This window comes from Tyto alba, unplaced genomic scaffold (genome assembly GCF_018691265.1).
Source record: "Tyto alba isolate M040663 unplaced genomic scaffold, T.alba_DEE_v4.0 Super-Scaffold_5, whole genome shotgun sequence".
NCBI classification, from domain to species: domain Eukaryota; kingdom Metazoa; phylum Chordata; class Aves; order Strigiformes; family Tytonidae; genus Tyto; species Tyto alba.
In genome coordinates this window covers 263,112-274,597 of record NW_024881326.1, presented here as the reverse complement: position 1 = coordinate 274,597, position 11,486 = coordinate 263,112, and positions in this window count along the sequence as shown.

The following is an 11,486-nucleotide window of genomic DNA, read 5'->3' as shown; positions in this document are numbered from 1 at the left end:
AGATGCACTGGCACCCACCCCACCCCACCCCCAATCACGCCCCCCAGGTGGGCACTGCCCTGCAGGAGAAGCCAGAAGAGGGGACAGATGCAGCCTGAGGATGAGCCAGCGATGAGACTGGAGCACACAGGAATCGTTCCCCGGCAACACCTGCAGCAGGGCAGAGGGGCTGCCTCCAATTTGGGGCTGTACCTGGGGCCAGGGGGGTGCTGAGCATTGGGAAGATGCTCATAGCTGCGGGTCCTGGTCCAGCCTGCCTCCTTCCCCACAGCTCAGCAGTACCCACCATTCTGCCATGCCTCAGTTTCCCCTCTGCAGTGTTTCATGTCCCCTGGGAAGGGGGTTTCTCCAGGACAGGGCCAGGCTGAGACTCCAGTGCTCCTACAGCTGAGGATGGGGTTGCAGGGGCCACATGGCAGCCAGGATCAGGGCAAGCAGAAGGGAAGGGAGCTGTTGCCAGCACACGTGCGTGCCAGGATCAGGTTCTGGCAGAGCTGCTGGCAAGCCTGCCCACCGCGGGCACGCTGCAGCCATGCCCTTCACCAGCCCTGCCTGCCCATGTGCACTGGCACTCGTGGGACACAGGCAGTGCCTCCCGAAACAGCACAGGCCGTCCTTGCAGAGAAGCTGTTGCTGTCCCAGCGTGTACCGCACCACTGTTGTACAACCACAGGGAACCAGCCCCGACCTGCGCCCTCCCGCACGGTGCTGGGGTGGGACCCAGCACTGCTGGCCTCCAGCCCCGTCAGGGTTTCCAGCCCCCTGGCAGATCATCCCCCCCCCAGGTGCACTGCCAGGCCCCCATCACCCCCACAGCCCCAACGGGACAGAGAACTGCCAGAGCAAGAGCCCAGCCTGCTGCGGCAGGCAGGGGCTGCATGCCACAGGGACAGGGCTCGGTGCTGGGGTGGAGGCCACGGGCAGGGGTGCTCGGGTGGGTACGCCGTGTTCCCTGGCGGCTTGTGGTCCCCGGCACCCTGCCCTGACACCCAGCCACAGGCATGTGCCGGTATCAGGAAGTGAAATAAACAGCAGGCAGTCTCCTGGCAGCGAGACCGCAGGCAGCCCCGCTGTGCCGGGTGTGCGCAGGCTGTACCACGCACCCGGCTGAGACCCCACCACCACTGCCTGCCCTCGGGCACGGTGCCTGTCCCTGCCTCTGAGGAACTGCTGGGCTCTCCTGACCGGAGCAGGCAGGCTGTTTCTACCCCAGCCACCTCCTCATCACCACCCACAGGCGTCTTCCCTGCATCCTCATGGACCGCAGAATGAGTTTTCCCATTGGGGAAAAAAAAAAAAAATTGCCCTGAACACCTACATGGTTTGTGACCTGTGGGCTGTAGCCGTGTCCTCAGCTTGGTCAAATGCTATGGTCTGGTGAGGCACTGGGTCCAGCTGATCCTTAAGGTCCCTGTGTGTGCCACAGGGGTGTGATGTCTCCGGGAGCTGGCAGCACTGGCTGCCCTTCATCACCAGCCAGCTGGAGAAAGGGGAGCCCAGAGAGGAGCCATCTGCCTGCACTCTGCTACAGGTTGGCACATGGAGAGCCACAGCTTTGTCCCTATGGTGAGGTGGCTTTGTGTGCTGGGATGATCCTCTGGACAGATGCCTCCCAGGGCTGGCACAGCAGTGGGAGCTGCTGTTGCACAGCCACAAAAGGATTTCAGCTTCCCAGATAGAAACAGGGTCGAACAGCCCCAAGGAGCCGAGCTTAGAGGAACAGCAAGAGAGGAGAGGGAAGGAGATGGCGAGTGAGGGTTGCATTAAAGAAAAGTGGGAGATGGCATCCAACGACAGTATCAATTACAGGAGGAGCTGAGGAAGGTGGAAACCAGCAGGATCATGCAGGAGGGTGAAAAGTGTACACAAGTCACACACAAACAACCTGAGATTCCTCCTGGCTGTCCATACCAGAGCCAGCGTGACTGTTCCGCAAGGTTAATGGGATCTATTAGAGGCGATAAGGAGTCTGCTAAGCAGTAAAATGTTCCTAAGAAAGTGAACTTCCTCATTCCCAGCAAGAAAGGGAGATTCATTCAGAGCAAACAGCTCCAGAACAAATAAATCAATTAGAAACAGTAAGTTCTCGAACCCAGACAAACAACCCAGGGACCCGGAAGGCTTTCGTGTAGGAAAAGAGCCATGCTCGGAGTAAACACCTCCCCCCGGGGGACTGCCACATAATGAATGAGCAATGGGAGTTAAAGAAGGTGCCAGGGATTAGCCAGGATTTAGGGGCCTGGGAGACCTTGCCAATTTGCTTTAATTGATCATTAGAAACAGCATAATCCCCAGGAAAATCAGTGTGGGAAATCCAGGCGCCTAGGCTCCGGGAGGACTTTGCTGCAGCTTACAAGAGGGCACAAGTCACAGAGGGGTTGTCTCCATCTCAAAAGGGGGCACAGAGGCTCCCGAGGATGAGTGGCTCGGCTTGTCCCGCACATCCCGGGGCTGCCCACAGCCCATCTCTGACACCAGCCCCACTGCCCGGCACTGCCTGCACAGGCAAGCTGCCCACGCTGCCCAGCCCCAGGGAATACTCGGAAAGCAGTCCAGGGGCAGAACAGAGCGACACAGGTTGAGTTGCACCCTGGGGAAGACTGACTTCTCCATCCTGTCCCTCCACATCCCACCTCCACCCCAAGCCCAGGACTGCCTACGGGCCATGCCCAGGGAAGGGGCAGGCAGCTGTCTGGTGTCCTTGGTACAGGTGATACTGGGAGCAGCTTTGTGCCAGGTTTACACCATCCTCAAACACTGCCATGGAAATTTCCCCTGAGATCAGCACTCAGGTTTCCCTGGCTGGTGTTTAAGGTCTGTCCTGCCAGCCTTCCCAACCCCGTCAATGATTACCCAGGAGAGAGGTTGCCCAAGAGCCACGGGGACAGGAACAAATCAGGCCTGACATTCCCAAACAAATACAAGCAGCCCTGGCCGGGGCAGGGTGCCAGATCTCACCGGCTCCTGCAACAGCCCTTTGCTGACACAGCCCATGGCATGCGAGGCCACCCTGCCACCTCGCCACCCAAGCGTGCTCTGCTGCAGTGGGACAGACGAGACACCCCTGAGGGGCCCGATCCTCCTCCCTGCCCCTGCAAAGCCCATATCCCATCGTGGCGGTGGATCAGCTGCGACGGTCCCCTCTGCTCCTGGAAGAGATGCTCACCGCTGCAGAGGCAGCAGCACGGCCGTGCTGCCCCGTGGCCGCTGCCATCGCTGCCTGCGTGCCGTGCATGTTTGCTGAGGCAGGCGTGGCGGGGAGGAGGGCACCCATACAAGGAGGGCACCCATACAAGGAGAGGAATGTGGGCACAGGGCACACCCCGCTGCCCGCCCGCTGTCCTGGCATCACCCTGGCAAACTCATGGCTGCTTCTGCCCCTTCCTCGGCAGCCTCTGGCTCTGCAGAACGGCTGCAGCTCAGCCCTCGCATGGGGCTGGCTCCCAGTGTGGTGGGCAGCTCTGCGCCGCGGCTGGTCCATGACCCCTGTCCTGTCTGGGGATCTGGAGCTGGTGGCAAAGGCACCAATAAACCCCAGCAGGGTCAGGCAGCTGATCATCCACTGTGAATTGCCTTTCCTAGCATCAGCCCTCATCATGGGGAAATAGCCACCCAGCTCATATATGCTGGATTTCCAGGGCCCTCTCTGACAGGGATGGCCCCTGTGAAGGGGAAGAGACCCCTGGATCCCCCCCAGCACTTGAGCAGCTGCCTTGGAAACCTGCTTCTAACCCCATCTCTGCTGCCCCAAGGCTGGGCTGGGACCAGCCAGGGCTCTTGATGTCCCCTTTCCCACCCCACCCCATGGAAACCCCAGGAAAACCTCCCACTGGTGGATGCGCTGGCTGATGAAGGAATGGGGTTTGCGGGGCTCCCCTCCTTTGCACCTTAAGGTGGGGGACAGCACAAAAACCAGCAGCCTTACCAATGCTCGCAGCGCTGCCCCGTCCCCCGTGTAGCACGGGAAGGGGCTCGCTCTGCCCTTCAAGCATGGGGTGGGTTGAGGGAGCCTCCATACCCTGACACCCCCACCCCATCCAGCTCAGCAGCCCCAGTGCAGGCAGTGCCCAGGTAGGGCTGCCCCCCCAGGGCTCCTGCCCCAAACTGGGCAGAGGGGACCCTGAAGAGGGGATGAGGTTCAGGCTGCAGAGGTACCTCCTGCGAGCAGCCGGCGGGGTCACGGGCCGCTGCTGCGCAGGCAGAGATAAGGGGCCCTGGAGCTGGCCGGCGATGCAGCGTTCAAGCATGTTTGTTTTGTCTGAACCCTCCCTCCACCCCACGCGACCACACGCGGCAGGCAAAGCCGCCGGCCACTGCCTGGGCTCTGCCCCATGAAGCCGGCTGATCTAACCCCAGCAGGGTTAAGGGTTGACTCCAAAGCAGGAGATCTCGGGCTGTGGGATCACAAGCTGGAGTCCCTGCCACGGTTTTTGGTCTTTGCTTTTTGCTGCAGAACCTCCCTGGCATTTTGGAGAAGAGATTCCCAGGCGAAAGGCCCTGCCAGCCCCACTCACTGCACTGAGCACCAGGGGCACCCAAGGCTCGGAGAAGGAGGCAAGAGATGGTCTGCAAGAAGCCACTGCCCTCCTGGAGGGTGTGTGAGCTCTGTTTGTACTTGCACCAGTGCAAAGCAGCACGACATTTCCAGCCTTTCACTTGCGCCCCTGGAGAAGCTTCCCCCAGGAACCTGTCTGCACTCTCCCCTCAGTCATTTTGGTAATGCTTTCATGCCTAAAGCAGAAGATTCACTGGCAAGTTTGAAGAAAGTCCTTGGCCACCTTTGAGACAAACACAGCTAAACCTCCTGTCTGAGAGATCCCAGAGGCATGAAATGGGGCTCCTGACCCACCAGGATCATCCCAGTGCCTCGGAGTGTAAAACATCAGCGCGGTCCCATATTTACGCAGCAAACTCTAGCACAAGCGTCACTGCCTGCTCACAGCCACACTGCTGCTGCTGCCCGAACAGCCCCTGTGGCCTCGCACTTTCAGGAGAAGCCCCACAAGGATGCCCAAGCCTGGGCGATATAGACAGGCAGGACAGTCTGTGCGTGACGGAGCCCTTTGGCTGTCCCTGACCTCCCCTGCAGCAACCCAAAGCTCTCCCCTGCACAGGTTAAAAGCGGGTGACGCAGGCCAGGGGCACTGTGGCTGGGACAGTGCCACAGGAAGATGCTCCCATGGGCAGGAGAGGAGGTGTGGGGGTGGTGGGAGCTGCCAGGCGCAGGGCCAGTGGTTGCTGCCTTGCCAGCACCCTGTTACTTATTCTCCAGGAGGGAGACCTTTGGATTGTGGAAAGTTCAAGGCTTGGGGAGGGTCGGGGCGAGGTCAGAGTTCATTTTTCGGATCTGTCTGGACAACCTCCCTTGGCTGGGGTGACCGTTGGGCTGGGGACACCCGTTTGCAGAGTGGGGGTGAATGCATTACACAGCAGCTGGTGCACCTGCTCCAGAAGCAAAGCCCATACACCAAGAGGTCCTTTTTAGCTCCCTTGTTCACTCACATCTCCCTCAGTTTGGGCTAAGCCAAGCACAGGGGTCCTAGCCCTGCAACCTGTCTGCAGGATGAGTGGGTGTAAGCATGGGGCACGAAGAGCCCTGTCTCTGTCTTGGGAAGGTCCGAGCTGCAGTGCCACCCTGTCTTGGTGTGAAGGGGCTCCTTGGAGCACGGCCTGCAGCTTGGGGACCGCTGCAGAGAGCTTGTCCTAGGCAGGAGAGCAGCTGGGTCTCTCCAGGCTGTCCCCATCACTCTGTCAGCCCCACACCAGCGCTGCTGGCCACTCCTGCATCCCAGCCTGTGTTCACGTGGCCCCGGCAGCAGCCCCTGCCCTGTGCTTGGCAGCGGGAAGGGACTGCCGGGCACCACAGCTGCTTGTCGGTCACCTCGGCTCCCAGCCCTTCCTCCCATGGAGGCTCCCAATTAAAACAATTTCTTGGACAGCTCCAGCCATGCAGGAGCCAGAGGCTTTGTAGTTGTGCAGCCCCTTGGGCCACCCCCAGGGTCTCCCTGTCCCACCCCCACTCCCACCCCCCTCTTCCCACCAGCCCCCCCCCCCCCCCCCCCGTGCCCTCCCCATCCCTGGGGCAGCACTTGCTCTCTTGTATAATGTGGCCCTGGCTCCCCAGGGCCGTGCCGCCCTGGCCCCGCTGCTCTCCATGAGCCTTGCTGGGAACATATCCCAGCGGGGGCCGAGTGCCGGGGACTGTCCCGGCCTTGCCAGGCCAAAACAAGGCAGCGCCGTGCTGGGATGTGAGCCGGAGGCGCCTCTGAAGCTGCCGCCTGGCCTGGGTCCCGCCGGTGCCAGCCCGCTGTGCCCAGGAGCCGTGGCGCCGAGCGAAGTGTCACATCAAAGCCCTTCTTGCCTCAGCTCCCCACCGCCCCAGCCAGGCACAAAGAGATGATTTGGCTGGGGAGTGGCAGGGAAGACGGGGAGGCAGGGCCAGGACCCCCACAGAGGTGGGGCTCGGGGATGTGCCAGCCCTGGCTGTGCCGGAGAAACAGGCATCTTCCTGCTCCAAGCACCCCCTTCCACTTGTCAGAGCTCAGTCCCAGCATATAACAAAAACTCAGAGTGGCTGCGGTGGGGTAGGGATGGGAGCATCCGTGTGGGAATGCAGCGGGTGACAGGTCAAGGCTTGCAGGCATAGCCTGCACTGATGGCCAGGGGCGCAGGGGACGGCAGCCAGGTGGGATGAGCTGTTTGTCCCAGGGCACAGGAGCTGTGCTCCCATAAGCCCAGGACAGACGGATGGACGGCGCAGTGGCAGGGACCTGTGCTGTGTAATGGGAGGATGCTCCACGGTGGTGCAGCAAACTCCTGGCACTGTAACTCCAGGGAGACAGACCCCAAAGCATCCCACGCCGGGTGGGACAGTGCACGGACACACGCCTGGGTCCCCGTGCCAGCCCACGGCGCGGGGGCAGTGCTGGGGGCAGGAGGGACGTGGGCTGGGGCCGGCCAGCAGGCAGACCCCGTTTATTGGTGGCAGTGCTGCTGCTGGCCCTGGTGTCACCGGCAGCGTGGGATACCGCACCCACACAGGGACACGCACACATCCCTGCACCAGTATGCACCAGGACACACATGTGCTCCTGGGCACATGCACAGCTTCCATGCTCAGGGGGACCAAAGCCTCGCTGTCCCTCGCGGCAGCCTCTGCGACGGCTAAAGGCTCCAGAGATGCAAGTTAGACCCTGCTGCATGGGAGCAGGCTGTGAGCAGCCCGGCTGTCCCTAGCAGAGTTTTGGGAATTCAGGTCCAGCGGCAAATATGGGGTGGAAATCACTGGTGCTGACATCGCCCAGAGCCCTGGCCCCGCCAGCAGCCCAGGGGCTCAGGGACCGAAGGCAGCAGGGCCAGGATCCAGGCAGCGGTGCTGCAGAGAGCCTGAATGGCAAAACGCTGAGCAACCCGCTGCCTGCAGGCTCCGGCAGAGAGGCTAATTATTGTTATTATTGTTATTACAATAACAATAACAGTAACAATAACAGCTACTGCTTGCTACAGTTGCATCATTGCTGGCATCATGACCATTATCATTTAACTTAGAAAGTGCCGCCCCAAGGGCAGGAAGCACAATGGGAAGGAGAACCCAGCCTGTGCAAGCCCTCATTCTGCGGTCTGTCCCCTCTCCCCAGGGGACCGACAGCCTTGGGACTCCGCTTTATTGCCTGCAGATTCCTTAGTGTCCGGATTGAACAGGACAGACAGATGGGGCTGGAGACAGACTGACAGCTCCAAAGCACCTTGCTGTGCCTCTTCCCTGGGTCCCTCCTGAGTGCCCAGCCGGGAGCTCACACATCCCCAGGGGCCTGGTAAGCTGTCATTTGGGGGACAGCCTGGGTGGGTGTCATGGTCCAGAGCTCTGCCACTTCCAGGGAGGATGCCCCACTCGTGGGAAAGGACCGCTTGGCTTTCCAGCTCTCCTCCCACTCCAGCAAATGTTGCCATTAACGGACAGATTATTAGGGAATTAGGGGCTGGTGCGGTAAGCAGAGCTGGTCTGTGGGCTGCTGAGGGACAGGGATTACCCTGGGACAGCGGCTGAGTGCCAGCAACTCTCCGGCTGGAGCTGGCACTGCCGGAGAGCTGAGCCCTATGAGAGCTGGCACCCAGCCCTGCTGGGCTCTGCTCCCTTCAGGAAGCAGAAGCAGGGATGCTGCACATCTCTCTCCCTCCATGTCACCTGCCTGTCCTCAACCTCCAGGTGCTGGAGGGGTCCTGATGCATGGCTGGGGCTCCCAGATCTTCCAGAGACCGAGATGGGGATGCCAAACCTCCTGGTGTGGTGGAGCAATGCCTTGGAACCAGTAATGCCCAAAAGCTTACCAGCTGCCCTGGGGAAAGGGAAACAATTCCCAGCTTCCCATAACTGCTTGCTTTTCCCTAATTTCACACCTATAAGAAGCACAGGGACACCCAGCAAAGGCCACCCATCCCTCCTGCTCTGCCCTCTCTGCCTTTGCCGAAGGCTGTCTGCTTCCTTCAGGATTCTGTGGGGAGGCAAAGCAGCCAGAGCCCAGGGCCAGGCAACCTCTCTCCCTTGCGGGGCTGAGCCCCAGGAGCACCCCAGCTCTGCCGTGCTGTGTGCAATGCAGCCGTGACTGTGCTCACACGTCTGCTGAATGCCACCACGTCGCTGCGCAGAGGGGAGTAAGGTCCTTCTGAGCTCAGAGAGCAAATCCTTCCTCTGAGCCGGGCCTGGATTATGCTAAGGGGATTGATGCAGCAGCAGGTCTGCCTGGGAGCCCTCCCTGTCACCCTGGGACTGTAGCGTCACATTGAGGGGACGTGTGAGCATGCACGGAGACCCTGCACCAGGGCTTTGGCTAGGGCATCCCACTGGTGTCTGAACCACTGAGGCTGAGACCTCTTGGCAGTTTTGTATTGGGGAAACAAAGCAGCAGCACGTCATTTTAACATCTCTGACACAGCTCTGCCATTTTAAAATGACACACTGCTTCTCTGTTTCCCCAGTACAAAAACATTAGCAGCGCCAAAGCTCTCCTGATACATCCCAGCCCCGCACAATATGTGCTTTTTATCAAAAGACGAGCTCTGCTGGAAACTTTCTATCCAGCTACATTCTGACCTCCCCAATCCTGACACCCAGCAGCTCCCAGTCCACCCCGGCCATCTCTGCCAGCTCCCCTCCCCTCTCTCTGCCTGGCAGAAAAGCTTTGCTGGTTGGTGAACCGTGGGGACTGCCAGCAGAGCAGGGCCTAACTCTGCACACATGCTGGATGTGATTAGGCAGCTGGAGGCTGCTGAGAATAGCATGGCTGCACCATGGGAAAGCTGTAATACTAATTAATCCAGGCACCGGCTTGGGGCCAGGTTAGATCTGCCAGGGCTGGCAGAGATTCGGGCAAGAAGAGAAAAAGCCCCTGCCACGTGTGGGTGCCTGACCAGTACCTGGGTCTGGCAGCCAGCGTGCCCGTGCCCAGGACGCATCAGTTCCCCACAGCTTGGGGTGACCCGCTTCTGCCCAGAGCTGGAAGAACTGTCCCCTGCTCCCCTTCCACCACCCCGGGGTCACTTCAGCTCAGACCCAGCAGCCAAGAGGGGCCAGGACGCGGGGGTGGGATTGCTTCATGGCCCAGAGGGTGCTTTGAGGTCCCCGGCCGCCTGATGCCCCCTCCAGCTGCAGGCCAGCCGGAGTGCCAGGAGCCTGGCACGGACAGTGCATGGACGGGTGCCAGGAGCCAGACACAGCGCTCCGTACAAGTCCAGCACATCTGCCCTCTGACTGCGGCTCCCATCGCAGCGGCAAGCGGGTGCTAGGCCAAAAACACCTTTCCCTTTCCACCTCCCGGGGGCAGCAGGACTGACGGAGCTGGAGAGCTTATGGGGAAGTCTGGGGAGAGAAACCAAACCCCAGCATGCCCCTGCTCCCAGCCTCTCCCACTGCATCCCATCACTAGGATGGGTCCCACTACTGGCGGGTTATCCACTGCCATCGCCCTACAAGCTTGCCTTCAGCCTTCTCCTCTCCCTTCGAGCCTGCAAGCTGCTTCTGAGCAGCCTCAGCCTGCTCACTGGCTCTCACACCTTCTTCCACCCTCCGTGAGCCCAAGCGCTGGCAAGGCAGCACAGAGCGATCTCCGGGGCAACATCCAGAGATGGGTCCTCAGTACTGGGGTAGGAGCCAGCCCTCAAAAGCATCCAGGCACCCTGAACGCCCACTCATCCCATTCAGGTGTTTTGGTTAGAGACCGTTTAGAAGTGGGGAACACATGTACCCATATGTACCAAGCAAGGCACTAGTGCCTGGGTAGACTGAGGAAGAAGCTGAAGGTACTTTCCAGCCCCGAACCACTTCCAAGAGGGATCAGCTCCCAGACACATCAAAACCAGAACCCTCTCTTCCTGTTTCAAGCTTAATTTTTGCATCAGGACTAATTTTGACTGAAGCCATAAACCTGGAAACAAGCACTGTCCTTCTGCCAACTTTGTATCTTTTGGGAATCCCCCAGTTTTCAGGTCTAAAAGATCCCACAGATGATGCTTGTCTAGCATGAAGCAAGTCTGGTGGGAAGGACCTCTGGGCTGAAAGCTGAGATGTGCTGTATCCTGTATTTTTAGAAGCTGGAGCTAGCCAGCTGGATCCCATTCCGGACCCTCCCCTACCTTGCTTTGACCCTCTAAACTCAATCTCCAGACTGAGATGCCTTGAGGCACCCAACAAGCTTCTGCCCCTAGCAGTGTTGCACTATTGATGAAGAAAGTCATGCAGAATAGGGCTTATTTTTTTGTCTAAAGTCTCTTCAGGTGTTTGCCATGTAGATGATATTCATAGTGCCCGTTGTACTCCTTCCTGGAGAGGGAATGTATTTTGAAGCTGCCACTCACATTGCAGGTGCTGACGCAAGACGCGTGCCCGGGGCTGTGTGTGCAGCAGTGCTGGCAGGATCAGGCCATCCTGGTCTGTGCCCGGCGGGTACATCACAGTAGTGTGATGCAGGGGTGCCTCGAGACACCCGTGCTGTGTCACCGGACTGCTCTGCTTAGCTCTGCCCCCGGGAAGGACTGCTATGTCTCCCCAGTGCAGGGTCCTGCAAAACCCCGGCTGTGCACAGGCACCGCACCCCTGCCGCAACCGCTTCCACGCCTGGACCCGTGCCCAGCTCCGGCCCAGCCTTGCCAGAGGAGCTGCTGTTCGGCCCCTTACCATGTTTGGGTGTTTTCGAGCCAGTGGATGACTCAGATCTTCGTTCCCGGGACTTGTTTACACAGCCAGGGCGGGAGCGGGAGAAGCATGCGCAAGCGCGGCTGGCAACGCGGCAGTGGTGCGGGGCCCGGCGTGCCACCCGCTCCCACGCTCATGCCAGGGCTGGCGAGGGACGGATTCTCCTTTCAGAGCAGGAGCTCGCTGGGCCCCTGCCGAGCACAGGCGAGCCCCTGGAGAGGGATGTGCCTGGGCTCACACCTGGAGGCAGAAGCAGACCTGGGTGTGCTGCCCCGAAGCAGGTCATTTCAGGTGGCTT